Source organism: Aotus nancymaae, unplaced genomic scaffold, assembly GCF_030222135.1.
Source record: "Aotus nancymaae isolate 86718 unplaced genomic scaffold, 86718_ANA_hifiasm-v0.15.2.pri h1tg000040l, whole genome shotgun sequence".
NCBI classification, from domain to species: Eukaryota; Metazoa; Chordata; class Mammalia; order Primates; family Aotidae; genus Aotus; species Aotus nancymaae.
In genome coordinates, this window is record NW_026988454.1 from 77,698,404 (window position 1) to 77,722,458 (window position 24,055).

A 24,055-nucleotide genomic window follows, 5' to 3' on the forward strand; every position below is an offset into this window, starting at 1 on the left:
TTATTATTTTTATGAAATCAAATTTATTAATTTTTATTGCCTCTTGATTTTGATTTGTAGTTAGCCTCTCTTTTCTAACTATACTGAGGTTTCTAACTAAACTTTACTGAGGTTAAAGAAGAATTAATTCTCCCATATTTCTTCTAATATTTGTATAGCTTGATTTTCTTAATCTGGAAGACTTTTAAATTATAGGCAATGTAGCATTTCTACATATTTAAAAACTTCTTTTGTTGTCATTGTTACCGTTATTACTTTGCTATGAAGAATTAATATCATAAATTCATTTTGACTGAAGAGTATCTTCTAAGGTTGGAACTGAGTTATGATGATCCACTTGGAAGTATGCTGATAGTGACCACCTTGCCTGTGTATTGGGTGTTAATATACAAAAGGCTTATTTTAAATGTACTGATCAGCAGTGTGTTTCGTTATTTCTTTGCAGTATCTTTTATAATAATGGAAGATTTTTGAGATGAGAAATGTATGGTTTTGGTAGGAGTTGAAGTCAAAAAGAAGGCCTAGTATCTCTAATTCTGATCCACAGGGTTCTCACTTAACTTTGCAAAGTATGTTTTATGTAGTACATCCCACCTACTTCCCAAATGCACTTCGTTTTTTTTTTTTTTTCCCGCAAAGACTCTGGGCTCCTACCTGTTCTTCTCTCTACAACTCAGCCTGGACCTCAGTGGGTACTCCTATTCTTATATTGCTTTCTATGGAGGAAAACAGTCTTCTAGAGCTGAAATCTTAATGTTTTGGGAAGATCAGAGAGCTTCCTTAGAAAAGGTTTTCAGTCATTTAATCGTAGTTAGTATCTTAGTTCATTTGTGCTGCTGTAGTAAAATACCTGAGATTTATAAAGAGCATAGATTCATTTTTCACAGTTCTGGAGTCTAGGAAGTTCAGAATCAAGGTGCTAGCAGGTTCACTGTTTGGTGAAGGTCGCTTTTTGCTTCCAAGATGGTTCCTTGGTGTGGCGTCCTTCCATGGCTGAAGGGGCGAATACTATATGCTCACATGGTGGAAGAGCAAAAGGGCCTGGCTAGTTACCTCCAGTCCTTTTGTAAGATTGCTGATCTCATGCATGAGGGCAGAGCCCTCATGACCTAATCACCTCCTAGAGATTCCATCTCTCAGTACTGTTGCACTGGAGATAAAGTTTCACCATGGATTTTCAAACCATAGCACTTGGTTATATTTTAACTTGTTGAAGTTTTGAATTTTAAAATTTTGTTTATTTAACTTTTTCTTGAGCTTTGAAAATTGTCTCTCATTACATTCTCTACCTCTAAGACTTTAGTTATTCACCAGATTATAGTTTCTGTTTCTTGGATTGCCGCTCTGTGTCAGGTACCGTGCTATCTTCTGGGGAAACAGCAGTGAGCAGTGTGAACACTGTCCTTATCTCATAGAACTTGCAGATAATTATTTAACTAATAATAAAGTGTTTGGGGATAATTGATTAACAGCTTGGCACAAATTCAATTTAGAGCTTCAGCAGATTAATTCCCAGTTGATTAAATAAGTGTAAATAAAATTTATTTTCTGAGAAAACAAGATAGCAGAATAAATTAGGTTAGGTATACCGCTGGCACACATTTCCTTAGCATTCTTTGTATGTTTAGGTATTTGGACCTTGGGTTTCGGAGAAGAATCTGGACTGAAGATACAGATTAAGGAGATAATAGCATGTGATAGCAAAGAGAGGGATGTGGACATACTGCTGAGTAGAGGAAGCAATAGTGACTGGGAGTAAGGGAGGTGGGAGAAAACCAGGAGAGATATCTGCCATTGAAGCTGAGGGAAAGGAAAAATGTCTCCAAAAAAAGGTTAAATCTTACAGAGAATTAGTAAGCTAAGGAGTGAAAAGTGCCTGTTGAATTTAGCAACAAGATATTTTGGATTGGATTGGGATATTCTCAGTTTTTGCAGAGTATAGAGTAGGGCAGTGGGAGTAAGTTGAAAGTGATAACACTTTTCCTTTAAACATTTCCTCTCTTTTTTCCTTTGGCTGTTGTTAACAAATGTCTCTTCTGAGGGAGACTTCCAAGAGAGCAAAGAGAACATTATTAAGAGTTAGTGAAAGTACCTCATTTCATCCAAGAGACAGTTATGGCAGGGCTTTTTTATCTGCCTGTCTGTCTCACATTGAAATTCAAATGTGAGATAATTGGTACAAAATGTTTATTAACTTGTGTACTTGGAATAAAAATGAAGTCAGACTTTTCCTATCAGATAGTGGGACTTTCAGTTTGGCTGAGATTTTGATAGTGAGAACTGGTCATTATCAAGCATTTGTAGATTTGGCTTATTTCCATTTTCTGTAGATTAAATGAGCCAAAAATGCAGTTTCAGTATTTTGATGAAAATATACTTCATGTGTGTGATAAAATCGTTTTATTAAACCATAATATTGGTGAAGGTGTATTGAAATATAACAGCTCCCTTGCTCCCTCCTCCTGCTTTCAGAGTTGAACAAAATGATTCTCAATGACTCGCAGTTACACTTGATAGTTACTTTGTAAGTCTTTATGACTCCTTGATTAGATTGTCCTTCAATTTTGTTGAAAGCTGCCAAATAATCAAAGTTTATTTTAAAGGAGCTCATTGTACTTCTGACAGTTCCTAAAATCTATTACACTTCTTTCTTAATGTTTCTTTTGTCTTGAGTATTCTTATTTTATTATTTTCATGGCTCTTCCCAGGAGGAGGAGTCAGTTCTACTAGAGTGTAAATGCAGTACCAGGAGAAGTAATACAATGGCACTACAGTTACAGTTTGAATTGAACTATCTTGTAATTGTGAAATACTGCTTGTTCACAGATATTCTGGGAAAAGATAGAATTTTATAATAGAATTTGTGTACTTAGTTTATTAGCAGACTTTGTAATACAATAAAAAGAAATTAAATCTTCAGAAGAAATCAATCCAACATCCATTGAAAGTGGTAAAGATTTAGAACTTTATAAAAATTTTACAATTAATTTCCACACATTCTAATTCTTTCTGCTGAGAGTTTAAGTACTATAAATTTAATTTCAGCTGTTATTGAATCAGTAGGTAAAAACCAAATGTTTTTAATAACTACTGTTGTAATGCAAATAGTAAAGTAAAAGATAATAACTCAGATTGTGCTTGACATAGGAAAAATATAAGGCTATAGGAATAATGTAATAGCCCAACAAAAGGGCTGGTGCCATGGTTGCAATTTTTATATGTATATCTATATTTATATCTATATTTTTTGACTTATTTATATAATACACATATACCAGCATACCCTGCTTCAAGAAAAACTGAATGTAAAAGGTAAATTTGGGAGTTACTTTATAAGGAAAATTTATTGCAGGGAATAAAAAAGCCACTTAGGCATTTATGGAAATATATTTATGTTCAGCTTTTTATAACACATCTGTTTAAGGAGGTAAGATACATTTGTATAGTACTTCCTGAAGGAAATTATAGACAGGTTTATTTTCCTGAGTCCTGGTCTGGGAATTCTCTTCTTTCTTTCATTCATTCAGAAATTATATTGAAAACTTTAATTACCTTTAGGGCTCTGTGTTAGGTCCTGCATGGATTAGGACTGCTTAAGACAGAATCCCTAGCTTTACGTTTTTCCTGTAATCTGGCTTTAAGTTTTCGTTCTAATCTAAACTTTTTCTGTAAAGGACCATGAGATGAATAACAAAATATGTTTATTCTAATGACTGGAGCTGAATGTTCAGACAGGAATAGTGTGGATAAGGTAATGAGATGCTAGGCTAGAAGTCTTACATACTGAGAAGAATATTAAAGATGTTTCAGATGTCTCTGAAATAATTTTCAGTGAACTACAAACAACAAAAAAAATATATCTTATCATTTAGGAACAGAATGAGTCAAATTATGATCAGTTAGGTACTGTGTATACTGCTTTCATTTAGATTTGTTCACTTAGCTCTTTATAAATTTCTTTTTGGCTCTAGTTTTCTTTTGAAAGCAAAGGAAATAGTTCCTGATATGTAACATAAGAACTAGAGATGAAATGAATGTTGGAGTTAAATAAGAATTTATTTCCTATCTTATTATGTACCAATAAATAATAGTTATAGCTGTGACATCATAACTTGTATTTAGGAACTCAACAGTAAATAAAGTTATGGCTGGGAAGGACTTTTACTTCTTTAATTGTTCTGGGGAAACTTAAGGGTTTTTGTGGAAGTGTCCGAGGGACCAGATTCCAGAAAAGTAAAATATTTGTTTCAAATCATACAAGTAGATAGTGGGAAAATCAGCATCATTGTGCATTTTAGTACTTGGGCTTTTAAAATTAGATTTAGGCTTGGCATGGTGGCTCATGTCAGTAATTTCAGGCCTTTGAAAGGCCGAGGTGGGCAGATCACTTGAGGTCAGGAGTTCGAGAACAGCCTGGCCAACATGGCAAAACCCTGTCTCTACTAAAAATAGAAAACTTAGCCAGATGTGGTGGCTTGTACCTGTAATCCTGGCTACTTGGGAGGCTGAGACACAAGAATCATTTGAACCCAGGAGGCGGAGGTTGCAGTGAGCTGAGATTGCTCCACTGTCCTCCATCCTGGGCTACAGAGCAAGACCCTGTCTCAATCAATCAATAAAATAAATTAGATTTAAGGTAGTTTTTCCTTATAGTAATGGAAATCATACTAACTATACTAATTTTAGGACTCAATAAATATTTAGTATTCATACCTCTGGTGATAATTCAGAACTCTTAGAGAGAATGTAGGCCAGATCTCGTCGTTTAAAGACTCCTGCCCTGTTTTTAATAGTAGTTTCATCAGCACTATAGTTAGGGATCCAGGCCAATTTCTTTGCCACGGGGTGGGACACAATAAAGCTATGGCTCCTGTTTTTTTTTTTTTTTTTAATCACTGGAAACTGAGACTACCAGAGAATATTTAGAGGTCAGCTCAGAAACACTGTTTATTGATCTGAAGCTGTGTTCGATGATATCTTGTGGTAAATTGGTTTAAAAAGAAGGCCTCTTTGACTTTACAAACAGCAGAACTCATTTGACTCCCTCTCCAAGCCTAAATGTTTCTTGGAGTCCCCCCTCTATGAAATAGATAGAAGCAGTAGTGCTTTGGTTGCTGCAAATTGAGGAAAGCATTGAGGTTGTTACATTCTGGCATGGCCTCTGAGGTTACCATGGAACTTTTTTAGGGCAGTAATTCCAGTTGTGCTACCATCATAAGAACCTTTTATTTAAAAAAAAAATTCAGAGATTCAAATTCATTAACCCTGGGTTGGTTCTGAGAAAATGCATTTTTGAAAAGCACCTTGATTATTTGTGAGTTTTAACCTGACTTGGGAGCCACAATCTGTAGTGCCTCATGGAACAAAATTTAAAAATCAGTGACCTAATTCAAAGTAATTATTTAGCCAGTCATTGAATTAAGAATATACCTGAGAATTTCTCCATTAATTGGTGGAGACCCACATAAAATGCTTGTTAGTACAGCACTCAATACATATTAGTTATTGTTGTTAAACTGTTTTGAAAACCATTATTACATGGGAACCAACATTGATTTCCCAGAGTTCACTCAGAATTCTTTTAGATGTGATGTAGTTATTGTACAAGAAGAAAATTAAGTAAAGGCAAAACAGTCTAACATTTTAAAACCAAATCTTTGAAATACCTGTTGGTTAGTAGTCACATCTTTAGGATTCACTAAAGGATGAAAAGATCCCTTAAATAGTAGATTCTTTAATTAAATCCTAAGTATGAGAGTTACTACTGGTTAATAGAGATACTGTCTTTGAAATGGTATTTAAAAATAAAATCAACCAAATTTGTTACCTATTACCAAAATCTGGCTAGAGAACTCTTAGAGCTAAGCAGATACATATAAAACTTTGGTGTAAACATAGGTGCAACCCTAACTCAAAATTTTCAGTTGCCCATGTTCTGGGGCAGCAAACATGTGAAGCTTTGAAAGATTAAAACAAATTCATTCTTTGTTAATATTTTCAAACGTTTTTTCCCCCTAAATAGAACTGGGCTACTGGACCCAAACAAGTGAGAAACAAACAATATAGGATAAAGAGACTGAATTTGTCTCTTTGTTCATTCATGTAGTTAACAAATATTTATGAACATTTACCATATGCCAGAGATTGTGCTAGCTGTGGTAGGCTTAGCAGATCAGGTAATTAGAACTAAAACTACATGATGATGATGGTGATGATGATGATGATGATTTTTTGAGACAGGGTCTCACTCTGTTGCCTAGGCTGTAGTACAGTGTCACACTCATGGCTCACTACAGTCTCAACCTCCCAAGCTCAAGTGATTCTCCTACCTCAGCCTTCAGAGTAGCTGGGACTACAGGTGCATGCCACTATACCCAGCTGATTTTTTTTTTTTTTTTTTTTTTTTTTGAGACAGAGTTTTGCTCTTGTTACCCAGGATGGAATGCAATGGTGCGATCTCAGCTCACTGCAACCCCCGCCTCCCAGGTTCAAGTGATTCTTCTGTCTCCGTCTCCCAAGTAGCTGGGGTTACAGGCATGCGCCACCATGCCTGGCTAATTTTGTATCTTTAGTAGAGACTGGGTTTCTCCATGTTGGTCAGGCTGGTCTTGAACTCCTGACCTCAGGTGATCCGCCCACCTCAGCCTCCCAAAGTGCTGGGATTACAGGCATGAGCCACTGCACCCGTCAATTTGTGTATTTTTTTAATTTTTGTTGAGTCGAGGTTTCCCCACATCGCCCAGGCTGGTCTCGAACTCCTGGGCCAAAGTAATCTGGCTGCCTTGACCTCCCAAAGTGTTGGGATTACAGACCTGAGCCACCTTGCTCAGCCATAATTATTTTTGTATTCTGCTTTTTATCTTAACGAGTGTATTTCATTGTTATGTATTTTAAAAATGACTTAATTGCTGCCAAGAAAAAATACTTTGCTCTCTATTATTGGGGCATTTAGACCCCAGTTTTTTTCTTGGTATAAATACTGTACTGATCTCTTTATGCCCATCTTTGCATAAATTTTGACAAAAAATAGTATTATTTAGATATAGTATGGAAACCTTTGAAGTCCTTGATTCATGTTGCCAGAGATTGTATGATACACCTTGCCAGAGGTTGTATGATACGCCCCAGCAGCATTGCTCGAGTGTACATCCTTGGCAATTTGAGGTAGTTTCACTTACTATAAATAATGTAGCCAAGTTGACGATTGGAAAATGAATTTTTTTCTTAAAAAGACTTTATTGATGTAAAAATTAAAGGAAAATCAACTTTAAAATTGCTTTGATTAGCATTTTTTTGAATACTAGTGTAGTTGCACAAGTTCATTATGTATTTTGGCTATAGCAACAGTTATAACAGGTAATAACTTGCTTAACACTTAATGTGTATTAGGCATTGTTCTGAGTACTTTACACAGCACATTTATCTCATTTAATCCTCACAACTCTATAATGTAGCGTTGTGAATAAGTAACTTTTTCAAGGTCACACATAGTTATTGTAAGTAGCAGGACTGGGATTTGAATGCAAATGATCTGGTTCCAGAGCCCAGAATCTTTTTTTGCCGGGTCATGTCTTCATTATTTTTTCAATATTTCGATAGTAATTTTTACTGTTTTATTCTAATAAATGAATCTTTATGTCTTAAAATTTATTCTAATAATGTCTTCCTTATAAAACATTAAAAAGAAATTAAAAAGTTCTCCCTATGAGAACTTTTATCCCACCCCTTGGGATAATCAATATTAAGAGTTGGATGTTTGGTTTCTGCAGACATTGTGCCTTCTCTTTTTACCTGCTGTTTTCTTTCCTTGCTTTCTGATCCTCCATATAATGTGATATACTATATGCTGTTCTCTTATAAATAAATAATAGGAAAACTTCTATCAGTTTTTTTCAAATTGCTTTGTGATGGTAATTCAAATTACTTTATTCCTTTCACTTAATGGGATAATAAATATACTTGCAGAAAATATTTACTGCTTTAATAGATAACTATTAAGCTACTGTAAGCTTTAGAAGGTCTCAAAGACAGTACAAGACATTAGAGGAAAATAAAAATACAGTTCTTACTCTCAGCAGGAAAATGAAGTACAATTTAAGATGTAGTAAGAGATATAACAAAACTATGTATAGCACCAGACAACTAAGTAAGAGACACCAAAGGGCTACTAAAGAGCATTACTTAATACTCTATATGAAATATGACTGCTCGTTTTCATTTTAAGAGTGTAATATTGGGTTTTCCTAGATGGATTTTTAAATTTTATGTGGGAAATAAGTAAGACAGTTAGTATTGAATATTGATATTTAGTATTGAGTAGTGCTCTGATCAGATGGAAGAACATTTGCTCATCTCAGCAGCAGAGCTTATCTGTTAGATGAGATGTTAACTGGATTTTCATACCTTTTTCTTTCTTCTGGTTTTTTTTTTTTAATGATTCTATGATACTTTCTTAAGAATTCATTATTTGCTCACATACTCATACTCTTGTTTATTATGTGTGATTATGGAAGTGGTAGATACTAGCTTAGATAAAAAAGGGGAAAAAACCTGATCCTCTTTGTGAATTAGTGAAAAATTGTTTGAAAGAATTATTTGATTTTTCTAGAATGCATGCTTTATACAAAAGAAAAGTGAAAGTAATCAGTCAGTCAGGGACAAGTATAAAATAAAACACAACTTTTGGAAAAATTCTTTTGATTTTTTCTTTTCATGAAGATGGATTGCTTGATAAAAATCAAAATTTTTTTACCTGCCTCTGTGATATGTATGTTACCCAGAACACATTAAATGGGTTTTAAATTTTATTCCATATCAAGGTAAATCTTTAGAGCAATACATGTGGCATACTCTGATGGAAGATCACTTAAAAGAATGCTGTATTTTACATATTTAACTTGTATGGCTACAGAGTTCTGAAAAGCATAACCTGTTACATAAATAGTATTAAATACAAATGAATATATCATTTGATTTTACACTTTGAAGTCTAATGAAGACACTGTACATTCTCTTTATGAGTAGAGCTACTTAATCTAAAAGTGACTAATTAAAACAACCAAGAGAGGCTTCTTATGTACAGAACTGGTAGATTCATGAGATTTATTTGCTAGTGTTGGAACTAATTACCTGATCAGTGCTATGAATAATAAGTTTGCAGTGTCCTGTTATTTTGCAGGCTTTTCAAATTCTCTTAATTAGGTTAAGATCAACAAGTATGTGTATACTTTCCTAAATCTATTTTATTATTAAGAGTAGTAGTTGAAACTTTTTCTGATTTGGACTTGATAAGCATTTTAGTAAAAATTTCTTTTTTACCTTGTGATTCTGGTCTTATAATGAAAAAATGATTTTGTCTTAAATATGTTTCCCCATTATAAAAGTAATTTGTATTCATTATAGAAAAGTTAGGCAATGAAGGTAAGGAACAGGACAAACATGAAAAGCATCCGTAATTTCACCAGTTAGAGATGGTTGCTGCTTACATTTTGGTGTGTATGTTTTTAGACTTTTCTCTCTCTCTATATTTTTTTGTTTAGTTGATTAAATGAAAACATATTCATTCTACAATTTCTTAAGTGTCTATTATGTAATTTCCAACATTCTAGATGTTGGAAATTACAGTGATCTCTGCTATAATGGAACTTTCATTAGGTGAAATATGTTTTCTATACAAACTGTTTAGTATATTTTATTTATAATTTAGTAACCTAGTATTTTGGCTTAATATATCATAAATATTTTTCTACTTTATTAAATACTTTTCTGTTAGATGATTAAACATAAAATTATTACCTGGTTAAGATAATACTTATTTGTTGTTAAACAAATCAGATAACACTGGAAAGCTTATAATGGAGGAAACCTAGAACCCATTCTCATCCCTTTCTCCTCTCCATCAGTCCTGCTCCCTCAAGGCAGCCACTTTTAATTATTTTTATTTTCAACTCTTATAATTATCTCCAAATCTGTAAATCATATGTTTATATCACTGTCTATTAATCACCTTTATGTGAGTTCCTACATATGTAGCTTATCAAAGTCTCTTTGCCCGCCTTTTCTTCCTCTTAGTCCAAGAACCAAGAAATAAGTTTTTCTCTCCTTTTTTCCTGTCTGCCGCCAGTGAGCTGGCAAGGGAGTCTGGGAAGTGTAGTTTGCTTTCTTCTCAAACCAGGTTACACCAGAGGGCACACAAGTGCAGGAATGGGAATGACCACCAAAGGACAGCTAACTTGCCCTAGGTTCAATGTCATGACCCCTCTGCCACTGCAGGTAAAGTGTTTCTGTTGTTGAATTTAAATACTTTTATACATCTTTACAAATTGCCTTTACCCTATTATCAAGTGCTTTCAGGGTTTTAGTCATTTTATTTATATCAGTTATCTTTTTTGTTATTCCAAAGACTTTTCTTTCTTAGAGCCTTCTGTGATTTCCTGCCTCTATATAAAACTGTGCTTCCAACTATTTTTCTGGTTGGATCTAGCTTTCTGGATTCCATCTAACTTTTCTTTCCTCCCTTCTCCTTTATTTCTCTTGGTTTATTTTCTTACTTTGCAAGGAAATCTCTCTAAGTCAGTTTCTAATAATATGCAGGAATTAACCCCATATACACTCCTGGGTTATGAAAATGCTGTTGCTCTGCCCCTATATTGAATAGTTTGGCTGTATTTAAAATTTTAGATGGAAATGATTTTCCCTCAGAATATTAAAAATCTTGTTCCTTTATCTTCTAGTAACCTCTTACTGATAAAAAGTCTGATTTTTTCAGATTCTAGTTCTTTATAAGTGATCTACCCTTGCCACTGGAAACTTTTAGAATTGTTTTTTGTTTTTGGCCTAAAATTTCCCAGTGGATGTCTATAATTATTTGTTGTTATTTCCTCCCCCCTCCCTCAGTTGATTGTGATCTTCACTTGGCGATCTCTTTGAATCTGAAAACCTGGGTTTTCCATTAAGGGAAATTTGACCTTACCTCTGATACTTTATTTCATGTTTTTTTCTATTTTCCCTTTCTAGAACTATTGGTTGTAAGACTTCCTAGATTCTTTTCCATCTCTAGTCTTTTCTCTCATAATTTTTACTGTGTCTCTTTTTCAAGGAGCTTCTCTTATTTTCTTCCTTTCTTTTTTGTTGAATTACTTATTCTGGTAATTATGCTTTTAATTTTCAGTGATACATACATTCTTGTTCTCTGCCTGTACCATTTCATGACAACTTGTTCTCGATTTATGGATGTGATAGCTTCTTTAATCTATGAGAATACTAGTTAAAAGCATAAAGTTATTTTTCTTTTCCTTGAATCATCTTCTTTATGTTTCTAGTTTCTTCAAATGTGTGGTGATTCTTGGTTGGCTGTGCATTTGAAATGAGGCAGAGAAGCTGCTTGGAAGCTCCCTGAATGTGGGCTGGGTTTGTCAACTTCTGACCTTTGCTTTATGATAAGCAGTTGTGCTTAGTTGCTCTCCCCTCACTACTCATTTGGTTCAGTTCCTTTATGTTACTTTATTTTTTCTGTTCACCTTCCCATCCTGTTTTAGTTTCTTTAGAGAAGAGCTCTCTGATTTTTCTTTTTTTTTTCCTTGAGGAATAACCTGTGTGTTGTGTGTATAAGTTGTGAGAATTTAATTGTATGTAGCTAAAAATAACCAATCCCTCATTTTCAGTCCATATGTCACTATAGTCATCCTGTGCACTTGATGTTTCTGAGTCTGGATCTTCTTTGGGGTTTTGTAAAATAGGCATTTCCGTCTGTGAATCCTGATACCTCTGTGCATGCTTCTCAGCACTTTTCAGTATTTCTCTATTTCTTGTCAACCAGAAATTTATTGAAATAGTGCATCTGCTGATGCTCTTTTCTCCTTCCCTTCATTATCTTAATCGTTATAGCCATTCCTAATGAATTACCCTAAAATTATCACAGAATATAACAGTTTAAAATTAAAATATTTACTATCATCATAGTTTCTTGGGAGCAATTTAGTTGGCAAGTCTTTTTTGTTTTTGTTAAATCCATCACCTCAAGCATTTTCCCCTTGTTACAAACAATCCAATTACACTCTAAGTTATTTTGAAATGTACAGTTAAGTTATTGTTGACTGTAGTCACCCTATTGTGCTATCAAATAGTAGGTCTTATTCATTCTTTTTTTTTGTACCTATTGAGTTGGGTGATTCTGCTTCAGTGTCTGCTATCAGATTGCAGTCAAGCTGTTGTCCAGGGCTGTTGTCATTTCAAGGATCCCCTTCCAAGCTCACTCATGTGGTTGATGGCAGGCCTCAGTTCCTCAACTGGCTGTTGGCATGAGGCCTCCATTTCTTGCCAGTGGGAAGGAAAAACTTTTCTGTACCCATTTAGGTTCAGTAGTTAGGCCTACAAATTAAACTGACAAAACATAGATTAGTGAGAGAAAAAACAAAGTTAGTTTGTATGTGTATGGAAGTGCACAAAAGAAGTGGCTTGCAAAATGGTTAAAGTTAGTATGCCTCACTTAATGGGAGTATGCCTAAAGTTTCTATGCCTAACTTAATGGAGGAAAGGGAAGGTGAATAGGATTCAGTGTAAGAAAAAAATGGATTTCTTTAGGAAAGATAAGTGGATTTTTAGAGGAACAAATGTGGTAATGTTTGTTTTTACAGCGGGGAATGGTCTTTTACGTCTTCTTCATGGCCATAAAACTCTCCTGGAGAGGGGATTTATGATAGTTTTACTTTCCGTCTTCTTTCTGGGAGTGAAGCTGCCTTGAAGAGAAGATTTATGGCAGCTTCATTCTCAGAAGTTTCTGCTTTTAGTCAGAAAAGGAAAGCTCTGAGAAGCTGCCTTTCTGCATTTGTTGACTCTCAAATGTCTTCTGGTTAAAATAATCTTCATACCAACTCTGGGGTTCCGAGTGGGTTCTCACAGCTGCCTGAGTCTGCTCACCATATGGCAGCCAGCTTTACTCAGAGCAAATGATCCAGGAGAACACCCAAGATGGAAGTAATAGTCTCTTTATAATCTAATCTAATCTGGCCCCAGAAATGACGTACAATCCACTTCTGCCATATTCTGTTTGTTGCAAGTAACATATAAGTCTAGCCCACACTTACAGGGAGGGGAATTAAACTTCATCTCTCGAGGATAAGAGTGTCAAATAATTTTGTGGACTTTCAGGACGTATTTTAAAAGCCATCATATGGTTTTATACTTAAAAAAAACTTGCTGTTATTTTAATAGTGTCTTGGGAGGAATCATTCTATTATATGGATCATTCCATTGTATAAGTGCATCATACTTAAACAATTTCTGTGTGGTTGTAAATTTAGCTTGTTTTAGCTTTGCGCAGTGGCAGTATAGTAGCCAATGAGGTTTATCTGAGGCATGATTATTGCTAATTGAAAACTTAAAAAAATTAGCTTGTTTTGAAATTTTTGGTTTTAGAAGAATACTGTGATAATATTATTCTAAGTAACTTTTTTTCAAATGAGTAATTATTCATCTGATTAGCTTATTATAATAGTTTATTGCTATGTTGTATATACTCCAGAATACATTTGTGGAAACACACATACATTTACTTTAGAGTAAAATACTCCAGTATATTTATTATTGTAGCATTTTTTTTGTAGCAAAATATTTTAAACATCAGGTTCTGAAATAATTAATGGATTTTAATGATTTATTGAATAGATTCATCACTGAACAGTTGCCACTTTTGATTTCATTTTGGGATTTTATGACTTCACTAGATGGCAGCAGAGGACCAGCTTTAATTCAGGCTGCTTTTGTGAAGCAGTAGAATTCTAATGGTACCCAGTGTATTGGATGTCTATTTAATAATACAATCCAGAATATTAGCTGGGGATTATTCAGATTAGTGGAATCATGTATACAACATTACTGAAAGCATAGCCATTTTGACAATATTGGTATGTTCTTTTATGCATTGCATCTGAATTATTGTATTTGCAAATGACCCCAAAGTGCCATTTTGGACCTTTTTTGGTAAAAACAGTGTAGCCATATTAAAGTCCCTGGAAGTGTTTTTTCCTGTATCAGGAAACTGAGACGTTCTTATGTTGGAATCTCAGAAGTAAAGAATAATATGAAGGTTCTCTTTTATCCCATTTTGATTTTTTTTTTTCTCTTAATTGTTTGTGTTAGGAGCAAAGGAGTCTAATAAGAAAACATAATGTTGGAATGTACTCTTTTATTTATAGATAGTGAAATTTATGTTCATAGAATAGAAAAGTGATTTGACTTGTGTGTGGTATATGAGGAACAGTAATTTTTATATATGTGCCCTAATGATATATTTTGGGAAAAATTCTAAAAACCATATGTTTTAAAATCACATACAGGATTTTTATTTTCTGGAAGAACTATATTTGGTTTTTGCATGTTTGATGGTGATTTGGTTCTCAAAAGGCAGTAATATATGTGATTTAGGTAAAGAAAGCAGAAAATGAGTAATTCAGACAGCACTTTTAAATTGTGAAGTCTGGTTTGAAGATTATGTAGGTAGCTCTGGCTTTCAGTCCAGATTTAATGTTGCTGCTGTTTTTGCTGGCAGGTGAGCTTCTGTGGATAAATTTTATTTTAGTAACATTTTGGAATTTAGAAAAATTAATTTTTAAAATACTTTTGCATGGACAGAAAATTAAATTTTGTCTCCCCGTGAATTATCTAGAATGACATTTAGGTCTTTTATATCTTACGTTAGCCTGATAAAATACTCCAGTATTTTAAACTACTGGCTAGAGTTACAGAATACAATATATAACTAGAACAAGTCAAATTGCTGCACAAATGACAACCTTTAAGCAGATGCACATTGAATCTGTTCTGTGATCTGGCCTTGGTAGTTGCCTTAATGTTATGAGCCCATAATATATTTATTTTTGCAGTCTCACTAGTATTTAGCTGTTGAAATTGGTGCCTCTGGGATTTCTCCTGGTACTTGTATGTGCACATGAACAAAGACTAGTGGCAACCAGTTAATTTCTAATAGTTCGATTCATTAAGAATTACTAGTGTTAAAAGAAAATAAAAACGGAGGTCACAGTTTATATATATCCCAATGCCAACTGCCTATAACCCTGTAACCCAAACTCAAGTCATTCTGATTGCCCTGAAACACTATCTCTACTTATAAAAGAGCCACAAAGCATGAGCTTTACATCTCTGCTAGCATGATTCAGTGAAATTAAACCAATCAGCTGTAGACAAATCAGCTTACACAGCTCTATTTGCATTAAAATAATGTTACTGTCTAATGGCCAGTCACGAAAAAGGTCAAAATACTTTCTCCTTTATAAACTGCTATAACTCCTGTAAGGAAGCTTCTTATGACTTGGTTTTAAGTCTTAGATCTCAGTCTGTACTTTTTGAATGACAATGAGCTTTAAAATTTTTCCTAACTTGGTCTAATTTTATTTTTGATACCAGTAAAGGGAGAAATTACAACTTACTTAAAACTTTGGTGCACTTAGATATGGTTTTGTGTACTTAGATTTTTCCTGTGTGTATGAAGCAATATTAAATAAAATCTGGCATTATCATATTGTGTATCTTCTACATGTGTTTTTAATTCTCTTTCTTAAAAATAGCTTAGTTGTGTTATTAGCACATTTCTAAATTAAAAATAAATAATGGGTGATCTTTATAGTAAAATATTTATGGTAAAGTATAATACCTGTGTTAAAAGTAAATTTATTTAAGTTTCTTGTAGATTATTAAATCCCTTTCAGTAAAAATTTTTTTTAAATGATCATTGTTCTAATTGAAATAACATGAGAGTTGAAAAAGATGGTGCTTGCTTTAAAGGAAATTCCTAATTCTGACAAGTTTTAAATGGCTGCTCTTTTGAGCCATTTAATTCTGACAAGAATTCCTAATTCTGACAAGAGCCACCAAATACAATATTTTGATATGTGGTCCATTTCAATGGCAGTAAAGTTTTAAAAGGAAAAAGAGTTCGTGCATATTTAAAAAAAGAAAATTGAAGACGTGGATCATGCCCTTACATGGGTCAAAATCTAATGAACAATGTGAAATATAATTGCATATTGCATATAAATAACATGATGTAGACTCTAAGAATGTAGGAGTTCTTAGGAGGATAATGAGTGAAAGATGAGTAACGTGGGTAAAGGGTTCAATGTGAAGAAAGTCATGAGGTAGAAACAGCCTGAGTTGGACTGACCTGATTAATAATGATATAAATCCACAATCTTTGTAAGCTCTTACAGTTAAGGCAGTTAGATGCTTACAAGAAAATTGTTACACTGTTGGCTTCATAAACCCTTTGCTTATATTTTGAAGCATGTCAGAGTTTTAGTGATTACTAAGTCATGAGCTTCTGATTTCAACTTTGACTGGAATGTCAACTCCCACTCCTTGAATTATTCTAAGGAGGCTGTTAATAAATGGGAGATCCTTGATTTCAATCTTCTTGAAGTTTAGGACCACCTGATTTGCTGAGTCAACTGGTTAGCCCCGTGGCTTTTGAGGCCTTAAAAGAGCTGTTTTTTATTTTATTTTATTTTTATTTTCTTTCTTTCTTTCTTTCTTTCTTTTTTTTTTTTTTGAAATCAAGTAGAGAGTATGGTAAGAGATTATTTCCATAGTGATACAGAAGGCAGGGAAATGAACACTCCGAGGAATAATTCCTGTGGCAGTTGAAGGGGAAGCACTTTACCTACTTCTGTGACTGGAGGAAGAAAAAGGTGGTTTTGGCACAGAAAACTAAGCCTGGAAACATCCCTAAGGGGCTTTCCTAGCAGGAGGCACGGGATAACCCTGTAGTAATTCTCTCCCAGTTATCCTTCCCAACACTTTACTTCCTATTTTCAGTTGTAATTCAAAGACTGTTAGGTGAACCTTTTTTGGGAGTTAGTGAAAATTTTACTCAAAGTAGATTACATGTAGTATTCATTCAATGAGTCTAGCCAATAGTGAATTTCAAAGGTTGCATAATATATGAAAATTAGAAGACTAATGTGAAGTTTCATATATAATATATGAAAATTAGAAGACTAATTAGAAGTTCTAATGTGAAAATTAGAAGACTGATTATAACTAACTTGTGATCATGCTTAGTTTTTCTTCTCCTACTCTTTGCTCTTTTTAGTCCTAGTTAGGATCAAAACAACAACATTTCTATAGCTAAGGAGAGAAAATCTATTGAGTATAACTTTTGGACAGATTATTTAGTGAAAACTTCTTTTTCAAATTAAAAGAAATTTAAAAATTCTTTTGCTTTTTTTGGACATCTACTGTCTGGCTTTCCTATTTTCTTTTTCTTTTTTTTGAGATGGGGTCTTGCTCTGTTGCCCAGTTTGGAGTGCAGTGGCATGATCTTGGCTCACTGCAACCACAGCCTTCCAGGTTCAAGTGATTCTTGTCCCTCAGCCTCCTGAGTAGCTGGGACTACAGGTGTGTGCCACCATGCCTGGCTAATTTTTGTATTTTTAGTAGACATGGGATTTCACCATGTTGGCCAGGCTGGTCTCTAACTCCTGACCTCAGGTGATCTTCCTACCTTGGCCTCCCAAAGTCCTGGGATTACAGGCATGAGCCACCATGCCTGGCCCTGGCTTTTCTATTTTCTTTTGCAATTTGAGTGTTAAGGGTGGCCTGAGGTGATTTAATCTAGTGCTTCTGACAATTTTATGTGCATGTGAATCACCTGGAAGTCTTGTTAAAATGCAAATTCTGATTCAGAAAGTCTAGGGGTCCAAGATTCTGCGTTTTTGAGAAGTTTCCAGGAGATGCTAATACTATTGGTCCAGGGACCACATTGTAAGTAGCAAGAATTGACTCCATTTTCTCAGGTTATAGATGAGGATATCAAAGCCAGAGAGACCAAGTGGTTTTTTTCAAGGTCCTATACCTAGTTAGTAATGGTGGACTTTTAATTTTTAATGTGACAGAGTCATATTTCTCAGATAAGGAAATAGTTAAAACCAAGATAAATCTTCCTCTTCCCCTAATTAGATGGCAGCTCATTTGTTAAGCCAACTTTATTCGATTTGAGTCTTTAAGATGTGTCTTAAGATTTTCTCTTCCATCCATATTGCTTTTGAGGATTTGAAGAAAAAGAAATAAATGGATACATTGATTTATTTGAATGTCTGTATTATGTTAGAGTCCTTACATTTTGAACTTTAGATGATCAAGAAATAGGTTTAAGTGACCTTAGGAGATAGTAAGCTATCTACATCATATTCAAATCTAGTTTGTGAGGTAGAAGCTTCTTGCTTTGGTAGGTTAATCATGTTTTTATTTAAAGTGACTGTTAATGTATAATTTGTTTTTGGACATTTACAAACTGGAGGAGGTAATGTAACTAGTTTTTTGTGCCTTTAATGGTGCTTGTGTGAATACTTTTTGCTCTTTGAGGTTTTTCTTGTGCCTTAAGAACTTTTAGGATTGTTGCAGGACTGGAGGTGGGGTATAAATATGTGTGTGAGTGCATACTATTTGGGGGAAGTGAGACTACATCAGAACCCTTTCAACCCTTGATAATTCCATAATTCTCTAAGTCTTTGAAGATTGGTGAATGGAGGAGGATGCATATTCTAGCCCACACAAGTGGCAGTTAGTGAGATGCATGTTGCCCTTAGCAAACGAATTCAGTCCTAACTTGACAGTTCTTTTCAATAGGTGAAATGGTGTGCTTTGATAATTTACTGTTGCACTTCCACAAACTGTTAATTGATTTTATAAATTTGTAGAGTGGGGAGACTTTATCCGTCAATTTTTATTATTATGACAGTTATTATATTTCTTTTTCGTAGATAAAGGAAACATGAACCCATGTAGATTTAATCATAATTTTATTTACATTATCATTTTACTAATCTTTATTTTAATGAGATAGATTGTGGAACCAGAAGATGATCATTTTCCATTGTGTATTATAGCTTTTGGGTTTATTGTGTATGTACCATTATTGTTAGTAAATCTTAAGAAATTCTTTCCATATATTGGGATATTTTAGGCTCTGGGTTTGTTTTTATCATTCCAATGTTTAGAAAACGAGCTCTTAGACAGATTGAGACCCACCTGATTGAAGTTTTTTAAATATGAGTTCTCTGTTTTAAGTTTTTGCTCACTCAGAGCAGCATCTGATTTTACAAAATTTACTTCGGTTATACCTATTCATAGAAAAATGAATTAAGGAACTATTTTACTGTAGTTGTTGTCTGCCTTTGACTGTGTAAATATGTTTATGTGTTTGGGTTTGTGGTCTGTGGGTACTTTTATAGAGATACCTGTGATTCAGTTCTCTATATTTCAGAATTTCTGTGTTCAGTTATTATCTCTTTCTCTTCTGTGTTCAAAAGGGATGGCTTACTCTTTCCTGTTTATAGGGTTCTTAAACTAATCCTTTCTGTTTTATTCAGGGTTTGTTTTGTCATTAACCCCAACTCTAACTCTTCCTTGGATTGTGTAAAGTAGTACTATTAGTAGTAGTTGTTGTAGTAATAGTAGTTGTAGTTGTAGTACTAATGATATCTAGCCTTAATTAAGAACTTAATTAAGCACTGTTTGCCTTGGACATAATAACAATAGCTGACATTTATTACTATGTATTAATCACTATTCTAGTATCCTTTATATATTAACTCAATTCTTTTCTTCAATTTTTAAAATTGTGGTAAGTTACACATAACATAAAATTTACATTTTAACCATTTTAAAATACTCAGTTAAGTGGTATTAAGTACATTTATATTGTTGTGCAACTGTCACCACCATCTATCTCTAGAACTCTTTCATCTTGTATTAACTGAAAGTCTGTACTTCATTAAACAGTAACTTCCTATTCTCCCCATTCCCCCTAGCAACCACTGTTCTCCATTCTGTCTCTGATTTTGAGTACTCTAGGTACTTCATAGGGAATAATACAATGTTTGTCTAGTTGTGACTGACTAATTTCACTTAGCATAATGCCAAGTGCTATTCAAGGTTCATGTGCTGTAGCATGTGTCAGAATTTCCTTCCTTTTAAAAGCTGAATAATTTTACATTTTACGTATGTGCTGGATTTTGCTTATTTATTCATCCCTTGATAGATACTGGGATTGCTTCAGTGGTTTAGCCATTGTGAATAAGGCTGTGGACATGAATGCACTAACTCATTTAATTCTTAAAACTGTCTTTGGAAGTGAGGACTTCTGGTGAGGAAGCAGACACTTAGTCGAGTAACTTGTGCAGAGTTACACAATTAATAAGAGCTGATGTGGAATGAATGTTCTTAGTACTATAGTAGAGTCCCTTATATTTTTCTATGCTGGTACCTTCTCTTGTGCCTACAGATATCTTCACCCCTCTTTGCTATAAACATGTAATTAATGGTATGTAGTACAAATACTTTTAATACTAGTGTTGGCAAATGAGTAAACAGTTCATTTTATTTTGTTTGTTGCATTTCAACTATACTTCAACCCAATTACAAAATGAAGTTGAAAATCCTTAATCTGGATTTTAACACTCCTACTGGCTCCCTGTTTGCTTCTCTTTCACCATGATGTGATGATTTGTTGTATGTAGTAGCTGTATAATTCCTTTGCAAGTTGGAGTGATGGAGTGATGCGTTGACTAGGACCTATTAATTGGAGTATGGGAGATTTCATGGGAGTTTTGAGTAGGAATTTGAAGATATGTATTTTGAGACAGGACAGTATAGTAGTATAGCTACATAGGCTTAGAAACAGACATATACAAATTTCTGAGCAGTGGAGGATGGCAAAATGAGAAGAGAATAAGGAAGTTGCAATTGTGAAGTTAAAGCATATAGTTAGGAGTTGGACAGCTAGAATTGTTCATAATATTGGATGAGATTTTTGATTACAGTCTGCCTACTTGATTTTTAGGGATTTAGATAGCAAGCACTGTTAAGTCTGGAATTACAGGCTCTGGAACTTGAATTTTTCATCAGAGCCCATAATTATTAGCAATTTTACCATTGATGGTTTGCAAATTAATTTTTTAACATTGTTGAGTAATTTGGAACGTATTTGCTCCTTACTTACATTTGGTTATATTATGTATGTGTCATTAATTTTGTGGAATAGAGAGAAGAATCTAGAAATTGACACTGGGTCCCATGCCCTGCCAAACTCTGTCATAGTGTTGCTTTTAAATTGACAGAAAGACTTGCCCAAGATTCTAAATCTTGATGGTTGAAGGGACTTTCTTGAAACAGATTTTGAAGATGATCAATAATCTGTTAATAGATATAAGCACACACAGTGGTTTGATAAGGCTTGAGATTTTGTGATTCTTTATGGTAGGTACCTCTAGGTCTTCAAAATTTACTTTTGATGCATTAACTAACATTAAAATGAAAGTTATAGTCTTTTGACTTAGGATTTTTCTATAGACATAATTTACTAAGTACTGTTTATTAAGATTAAACCGTTTAGATAAACAGGACATAGTAAAAAATTTGTGGTAAAGCAACATATAAAATAAAGATGGCTATGCTTATGTAGAAGACATATGTTGGCAAATTGTCCAAATCTTCAGTGGCATGCTGCTGGCTTGCCATTTAATATGCAATTAACATTCTAAGATCAAAGACTAGTTACATAAATTTGACAATTAAATTGGTGGGGAAGTTAATGGGCTTTGCAATTTAAAATTAAATAATACATGTTGTCGATTAATTTCTGTTGTGTGCATGTAAGTGATCACATAATAGAAGGGAGCTGATCACATAATAGAAGGGAACTGTGGGCTTAACATGAATTTAAGACCATAAAGCCTTAATCAGTCACATCTGTTTCATGACTTTAAATTGATGTGGTATAAGTATGAAAGAAGAGCTCATCCTTTGAAGAGGCCTGCTGTGCTTATAGAATCAATAAGTCAAAACAAAAATACCTATAGGGTTAGGATCTTTTATACTGGTGAATGAAAATTTTGATAGTTTTTGGTAAAGAGATTATGTTAGAGCTATGTTGTCATTTCACTGTTAGTAGCAATAAAAAGTAAAAAAAATGATTAAACAGTGTTATTATATGTGTGTGTTCTTGTAAATTTGTTAACATGAAACTAAGGACCTTAATATGAGTTAAATTAGGAGTAATTGAATTTCTGGGAAGATGACATAAGATAAAGTCCTCAAGACTGCCCCCTCTTCAGACACAGTTGCAAGTCTGGGCTCCAGAACTTCTGACTAGCCAGCTTCAATCTGGGGTTCTCACAGCCCCCTCTTTGGATTTGATTAATTTGCTAGAGCAACTCACAGAACTCAGGGAAACTTACGTTTACTGGTTTATTATAAAGGATATTACAAAGAATACAGATGAAGACATGCATAGGATGAAGCATGGGGGAAAGAGTGCAGAGCTTTTATGCTCTCCCTGGATGTGCCACCCTCCAGTAACCTTCACGTGTTCAGCTGTTTGGAAGCTCCCCAAACTCTGTCCTTGGTCTTTTATGGAGGCTTCATTATGTAGGTGTAATTGAGTAAACCATTGACCGTTAGTGATCAATGTCACTTCAGCCGCTTCTCCTTCCTAGAGGATGTGGGGTGATGCTGAAAGTCCCAACACTCTAATTTTGCCTTATTCTCTCCTGGGACTCGTCCTCATCCTGAAGCTACCTAGGAGCTGCCAACCATCAGTCAACTCATTGATATACAAGAAAGCCTCATTTTGGTGTGTCAGAGGATTTTAGGATTTGTATACCAGGAAATGGTTTAAGAACAAATGTATATTTCACAGTATCACAGATGCAAACAAATGATGTTTAAATTATCTGAAGTCTTTTTCTGAGATTCATTGTTTAGATTATGTTTCTATGGAATTATGATATAAATGGTAGTTAGATTCCCAGACTAGCCTATAATGCTTATTCCTAAGGTAGCTTAATTACTTATTATGTATCTATACTATGAAAAATGACAAAATGTACTGTTTTAACCTTGGTAATTAAGCAAACTGCCATTGCAACATAAGGAGTTTATGAAAACTATTTTGAATAATTTAAAAACTTTGGGGAAAATGGATTGGATTGTATAAGATAAGAAGGAGTTAGAGACTATTATATAAGGAGATTTTGAAGGGGGCTTTGATACTGATTCTTTATTGTCTAGATGCATTAAACAACTTATTACTTTAAATTTTGCTTGATGCAGATGTGTCACTAGCTTTGATCAGAGTTTTAGTTGGTTCATGAATGGAACTAAGTTAAAGGAGGTGAGTAGGAGAAATACATTTTTTCTTTTTAAAAAATTGTGGCAAAATATACTTAATCTTTCTTATTTGAAAAAGAGTTGAAAGAAACAGGAAAAAAACAGGTTAAAGGAGACATGGGAAAACTTTGCAAAAGAAGTTGTCAGAGACAGAGTTTACTGAGCAGTGAGACAATGAGAGGAACAGGCAAAATGTGCATGAGCCCATGGGGAAGGAAGAAAGCTGGAGTTTGGCAAGTCGACTGTTGTTGTATTGTTTTTTGAACACATGAAGGTTCTGGTGAGTAGGGGGCATGGTCTGACCAACTGCTCCTATGTCAGGAAGGTTTATATATTCTGTCTGGGAAAGTGGTCTGAATTTTCTTTATAAGAAACTTTAGTGTACTTGAATTTATTTCTGTATACTAATACAACTTTGAGAATTAGTGTTCAGAGACTTGTGTGCCAAGTCTATTGGGAATAGAAATGAGAGGAAATGTAGCTTGTATAGAAATAGCAGAGGTTCGGTAGTAAATTCTTATGAGAGAAAAGATGTCTAGAGAAAATAAACTCTAGGCTTAGCATTATACACTTGTGTATGTTGAAGGATAGTAAATAGATACTGTGTCTCTTGGCATGAAGTTACTATGTAAAGGGCTAGTAATCCTTGGTATTAAGGATATGTTAGGGACATTACAGTGCAATTTCATCATAGGCGTATTAAACTTCCTTACATTTAGCTGTATATATTGGGGCAAAAACAACAGCAACGAAAACCATTAGCATTCTTTTTTTTTAATTAAAAAAAAAATAGAGACATGGTCTTGCAATCTTGGCCAGGCTGATATTGAACTCCTGGCTTCAAGTGATTCTCCTGCTTTGGCCTCCCAGA

The 24,055-nt window shown here is 34.2% G+C and overlaps 1 protein-coding gene and 1 pseudogene across 3 annotated transcripts in view; both read left to right on the plus strand.

The window, feature by feature from the left end:
• The window catches only part of RNGTT (RNA guanylyltransferase and 5'-phosphatase), a 350,432-nt gene that overhangs the window by 74,657 nt on the left and 251,720 nt on the right, over nucleotides 1–24,055 (plus strand). The window lies entirely within an intron of this gene.
• Nucleotides 13,310–13,421, plus strand: LOC135268453 (U4 spliceosomal RNA; annotated as a pseudogene).